The following is a 6,789-nucleotide window of genomic DNA, read 5'->3' as shown; positions in this document are numbered from 1 at the left end:
AAAGGATAACCAATGAGAGACATCCTTAAATATTACATTGATCATGTATGCTTTAATTACTGCCACGAAAGTAATTTTAAACGAAAGAATTTAAAGTTGAAAATAAACATGTGCTATATTTGGTGTCACATTACTTTAAAGAAGTATCTTGAAAATAACATGAGAGCAAACCATAATAGATTAAAAGGATTGTATTCTGGCAAAAAGTATACCCCAAAATCAAGCTTCTGCTCTAAACCACACATGATTACAATTATGGAGACAAATCCACAAGGTTTTTTATTCCACCAAATAAAAGATGCAAAATTTAAGCTCCCAAAAACTAGGGATCTTATATGGTGGAGAAATGCAATGAGCTTAGTTGAATTTCCTTGCCATGGGAGAAAGCTATCTCGGTTACTTATCCTTTAGACCAAGGTAACACTTGGAAAAGATAAAATTATCATCGAACCACAGCTTCCTCCAGCAATCAAACCACAGCTTCCTCATGCAATAATATGATACTCTCTTACCATTATCTTATAGTGTAAGACCGGTCCATGAGAAGTCGAAGAGGAGTTTAGGATAAAAAAAAATAGCCTAATCCTACTGCTTGATACTCTTCCCTTGTGCCTTCAACTTTTCTGCAACTTGTTCATCAGACAAAGTCAAATAGTAAATCTGAGGTGTTGCCTTTGTATTTCTAAAAAAGATTGCCAGAGTAACAACTGGAGGGTCAAGTTTCTCAGGTAGTGGAGGTGGTGCTGATAGAGGATGCTGCTCCCTTGCTGTTAGGAGCTTCCTTGATGGTGCAGATTAGACAACGGTGGCGGGGGTGGGGAAGATGGAGGAGGTTGAAGCTGCTTATTCTGCATCTGCTGCCTTGGTGATGGTTGGGTCCTGACAGAAGGTGGGGCAGCAGAAGTAGGGATTGTGCTTACATGAGTTGCATGAGTTAAGGGAGATTGAGGTGGTGCCTCGACCTTATATTTCACTTGTTGGGTATCAACAAATTCAGTAACAAGTAGCTTCCCCCCATTTGGAGGCCATTGCAGGTTGTATACAGTATTTCGAGTTTCTATGGCTTCCTCTACAGATGAAAACTGTACAAAATGAGACATCAAGTTAAAATCCACTAAGACAAAACATGTCGTAGGAGGATGAGAGAAAACCCAAAAAGATAGAGTGCTTACAGAAACAAAGCAGTGGGTTTTAATAGCATCATCCAGAAATTTGTCACAGTACCCATCTTGCTAAGTAACTCTTGCACCGCTTTCAAGGTGAAAGGCCACAGAAAATTCTCGATCAAGAGAGAATTAGTCGGCACTTGGGAGACTTAATTTTACTGATGATCACTCAACTATGTTTCAATTTTAGTAAAGTCATTCAATTATTTTTTATCACTTAAAAGTAACTAAACTTTCACATTGTTACTTAAAAATTATTTTGGCTCAAACCCCTACCATAAATATAACATGGCATAAAATTTAATGAGAAAAATCCAAAAATAAATGCCACATAAGCTTAAATGGACAATACCCACTTTAGATCCATTTCTCCGTTAATGTGGTTTTAACCCATAATCCAAATGGGTTTAAAAAGGGGAAAAACATACAATATTTCTTTTGTCTAAACAATCGCAATAGGTTGTCTGTAACTGCATGTTTTGTGAAAATAGACTCTTGTTAGCCTTATTATTATTATTATTGCATGCTTATGATACATTAATATGTTATGTAAGATGAATGCAATAGTATTTTAATTTCACTAAAAAATTATAAATATGTTATGTGAGTTGGATACAGTAGTATTTTAACTTCAGTAGAGTTATAAAGCGACTCAGATGGGGCATACAAACAAGATAAGAATTTTTTTAGTATAGAGTAATTATAAATGGACATTATGTAATAGAAAAGGCAAGAAGGATAATCATTTTAAACTAATGTGAAATTTAATATTTTTTTTTTATTGAAAGCATTTGGGTTATAGGTCAAATCACATTAAGGAAGAAATGGATCTAAAGTGGATATGATCCATTTAAGCTTATGTGACATTTATTTTTGGATTTTTCTCATTAAATGTTATGTCATGTCACATTTATAATAGGGGTCAGAGCCAAAATGACTTTTAAGTGACAATGTGAAAGTTTAGTTACTTTTAAGTGACAAAAAATAGTTGAGTGACTCTACTGAAATTGAAACATAGTTGAATGACCATCAGTGAAATTAACCCGCACTTGCGATAACGTGGAAACTACTACATTCAATACAGTAGCATTATTCATACCATATGCACACAGAGTATACACATTTCACCATCAAACAAGTGGCAACTTACGCACACGTTCTTTTGGTGCTTCCTCTGTGGCAACTGAATCAGATCTAGAGAAACTACGTCTGAAAGATGGCTGGAAAAAATCCTTGGGGGTAGTTGAGGCCACAACATCATCTGTTTTTTTTCCTCAGGAATTTTAAGATCTTCTGAATTCAATCTACGCTGCCTCTTTACAATATCATCGCTCCCGGGTGTTGTTCCTTGATCTTTAACAATACATAAAAAATAATCTTATGGGCAAATCTAAGAACTTTCAAGAGCAATTATATAAATATTAAATTGGTAAAATTACAAACTTTAAAATTTTAACTAACTCTTTTTAAAACTTTTCCAAAAAAATTTTAAAAAGTCAACAATGTAATTCAATATTAAAAAGAGCATCTTTAATGTTCCCTTCCTATTTTGACCCTTATTTTCTTTAATTCGGGGAGATAGAGTGAAATGAGAGCTCCTTAAAACATGAGCTGTGTAATCTCCCCCACTCTCAATCTCAATGCAAGTATGTTTGTATGGTTAGTACAAAGGAGACTAGTACATCTAGGTCCAGCTGGATACATCACATAAGTACTGCCCAAGTCTACACAAAATGTTTCTCCAATGTCTGTACTCATTTTTTTCACTTTTACTATCAGCTAATAGCCAATGAAATTAGAGCAAATAAGAGTCTTGTGACACTTTACCAACCAAAATCTACAAAAAGAAAATTGTGAAGGAAAAACAAAGTGGAAAGGATAGCAAAATGAACACTTACAAACAACTTACCATAAGCTTTTCTTCTCATAGTCTTCACAGTGGGACCATTTGTCTTTAATATTGGTATCTTTATGGGCACCTGACCTAGCATCATCCACAAAAGAAACAGATCATGCCTCCTTACTCATGTACACTTCGATTTCTTTCTTCCTATCTATTTTTTCTCTGAGTCTACCTTAGAATCAGCTAATCTACCCTCTGAAACATCTTCCTCCATGGAATCATCCCCAGGACTTCGGTCTAACTACAACTTCTCTGCATAATCTCCATTGTCATTTGTCTTCACTATATCAACATATTTATTGTTTTCATCTCCCACTTCTTTTATAGATTTCTTGTCATATGGATTTTCAACATCCATTAGATAGGATTTTCCATGATCAAGGACAACAATGCCCGGCGGTAGGTATATTATCTCAAGTTTAACATCTAGTTCTAATTTGACATAATCAACTATTATGTTATCCTTCAATTCTGCTTTTTTATCAGTTGAGACATCAGCGGAAACAAAATAAAAAATTTACTTGAAACCCTAAAACAAGGCAGACCTCAGATGCCTGGTTTTCCAGATTGAATGAACTGACCTTTTCCTCCACTAGTGAAGAACTTGAAATGTGATTCTCTAGTTGCACTTTTAAATCCCCACTCTCATTCTAGTTTCATATTTTTGCGATTCTTGTCCACTTAAAGTTGTGGCGGACTCTACACTCACACTACTGATTTGCACAATACTAACTTCAGCTATCTGATCCTCTTTGGTTGTAGCAATGTTATTCGCATAAGCTATTTGGGCTATTTGGCCGTTTTAACAATAGCAGAAATAGCACCATCAATCAGCTCCTCATTTAAGAATTTCCATTCATCCAACGGCACTCTGTTTGCAGCTGCATCGATCTTGCTCGTTTTCTAATTCGCTTTCTTATATGTGATACTGCCAGCATCAAAATTAGCATTAGGATGCTATTCATCAGTAGGTTAAACCATTTCTTCCTCTGGCCCAGTCGAGGAATCACTACCATTCTCAGCCTTAGAATGAGCAGCATTCTGTTCTTAGCGAAGTGCTTCATCTAATCGCCTTATCAACTCTTCTTTCAACTCCTTTGTGTTGTGGGTAGCATACGTCTTTTAAGCTCTTCTTTTAGCTCTACGACCTTCAACTAATCAATTGGTCAGTTATCAAGAATGGGATATGGTGACGACATTCTATTTCTTTCAGATATTACTTTTATCCAAAAATGCTTCCTAATCGAACCATCAAGAAGTTAACGAGAAGGCAAACATGTAAAGATGTATATGTAAGAGCACTCAAAAAATAGAAAACAGAACATAATATTGTGGAACCTCAAACTAACTAGATAATGAGAGAAATCAGCAAGTATGTTACACTGTAACAAGTTATGCCTAAGGCCCACAATTGAGAGAAATCAGCAGCAGATAATAATGCAAACCTTTGCTATAAAAGGAATCAAATAGGTCAACAAGTTTTCGTCCCCTCGGGTAATTTCCCCTATAGGACATATGCAAATATAGAAAGGAATGAGCTTATATGTAATGTGGATACCTATTTAAAGGAAGCAAGATTATACTAAGAAAAGGACAAAACACAACCACTCGACTCCGAAGAGATTCAAGACTCAAATAGGAATCTCATCGGGGAAACCTCCTACTTCTCATGGGCTAATGGCTCCAATCGCTAAAATTGGAGATAAAGTTGTGGAAGAAAATAGTGCGGGCGATGAACATAAGAAAGATGAGAGTTGCATCACAAATTTCCCCATCCCTTCTTGGGAAGATTCACATATTTTATCCGATGATTTCCTCAAAGCTGAAGATATTGAGATTGACCCATTCTCTAATGTAAATGCATGCGATAATCAGGTAATCTTTTGTTATAGTATCTAGTTAAAGGTATTGTACGTTTGATTAATTAATCATCGTCTTAAACATACGTGGTTTTTTGGATGATCATAATTGTGAAGGTCTATCTTGTCCGCCATTTCCATTATCTCATCATTTGAGTTTTCCCGCAAGTACATTGGAGAAACACTTGCAAGATTCAACACCCTTAAATGCCAGAGCAAATAGCGGTTGCACTACTCACCCTCGTAGCATTGTAAAAAGGGTAAACATTTTTAACACTAAATTCATGTAATCTTTGGATTTGGTCAAATTGATGTATCTAATAAATAGAGTAGGAAAGGAACAACAGGGTAGAGAGAAAGAGAAAGAGCTTTAACCCTTACGGTTGTTGACATAATTTTTAGGTGAGAAGAACAAAAATAAGTGATAGAATAAGGAGGCTGCAAGAGCTTGTTTCTAACATGAACAAGGCATAATCTTAACTTTATGACATTGTTGTGGAAGAGTAATTATTTTTCTCTTTTTATTTACAACCATATGGCAATTTTTTGGCAGTGGATCGAATATGTTGAAGAGATTTTTATTTTTATTTTTTTCGTAGGAATACGAAATCTTCATTAGATAATACGATTACATAAAGCTAGAGTCCCATTGGGATCACTGGTAGTAACAGTCATAGTGCTGTAAACACTAGAGTTACAAGTAACAAAAGGATTTCCAAGTTCATCCAAGTTATTAAGGACATTAGTAGACACAAGTCTCGAGCTAGTAGAGCCGATTTTATCTTCATGGACAAGTCTCAAAAAGGCAGCAAGAGGGTGCGTCCAAAAAGACAGTGAGCTGTTGCTTGCTTGCTTGGATCCTTTTGTAGCCAAAAAGTGAGCAATCTTATTTCATTCCCTAAAGTTATGCCAGATCGGCGGATTTCCCAATTTCTTCAATAGTGACCTGCACTCAATAACCAAATTAGTATAAAGTAAACAAGTGTCAACTCCAAGCAGGCGAATGATATCCATAGCATCAGTTTTAGTTTCTAAGCCTAAGAAATTTTTTTCACAAGCTGATTGAAGCCCAGTTCTAAGGGTCGGTAGCTCCATGTAAGCAGGAAAGGCATCGGCGAAATTGCAAAATCCCATAATTCAATTCCCATGATTGTTTCTAAAATTTTTGCCAATGCCTCATTTTTTTACACTTATCCTTAAAGACACCATCAATGTTAGCTGTTGTGGACAGGAGCCACTTTATTATGATGGTTGAAGCGGGAGGGGTGTAACGCGACTGTAACGACCCGACTGGTTATTTTGCTTTATAGAATCTCGTTCCCCTAAATAAGACTTCCCGTACTTGCTTTTAATGATTTATGACTTGCGGGGATGATTGGTTTGGGATTTGGAAGAGCTTAGATCAAAATCGAAACACTTGGTTCCTGAAGGTTGGCTTAAAATGCCAAGTTTGACTTCGGTAAACATTTTGAGTAAACCATCTCGGAATCGGGATTTGAAGGTCCCAACAGATTTGTATAATGATTTCAGACTTGGGCGTATGTTCGAATCGAGTTTTGGATGACCCAGGAACGTTTTGACGCCTAATAGTGTGTAACGACCCGATCGGTCGTTTTGAGCTCTAGCGCGTCGTTCAGCAGTTGGAAGTCATGAACAGCTTCATTTCAGGTATATTGACTTGTGCGTATGGTCAGAGTTGAATTTCGGGAAATTCAGAGTCAAATTGGAAAGAAAATTTTCATTTCGGCAGCCTTAAGTTGAAGAAAATGGCTAAGATTGGAATTTTGAGTAAACGACCTCGGAATCGGGATCTGAAAGTTCCAGCAGGTTCGTATGATGATTTCGGACTTGGGCGTATGTC

The 6,789-nt window shown here is 36.3% G+C and overlaps 1 pseudogene; it reads right to left on the bottom strand.

Annotated features, from left to right (window-relative positions):
- Nucleotides 1–585: 585 nt before the first annotated feature.
- On the bottom strand, nt 586–3,283 carry LOC109217180 (annotated as a pseudogene).
- Between the last annotated feature and the right edge of the window lie 3,506 nt (nt 3,284–6,789).

The sequence above is a fragment of the Nicotiana attenuata genome, unplaced genomic scaffold (genome assembly GCF_001879085.1).
Source record: "Nicotiana attenuata strain UT unplaced genomic scaffold, NIATTr2, whole genome shotgun sequence".
Taxonomy (NCBI): Eukaryota; Viridiplantae; Streptophyta; class Magnoliopsida; order Solanales; family Solanaceae; genus Nicotiana; species Nicotiana attenuata.
This window is presented reverse-complemented; position numbering and strand designations above follow the sequence as displayed.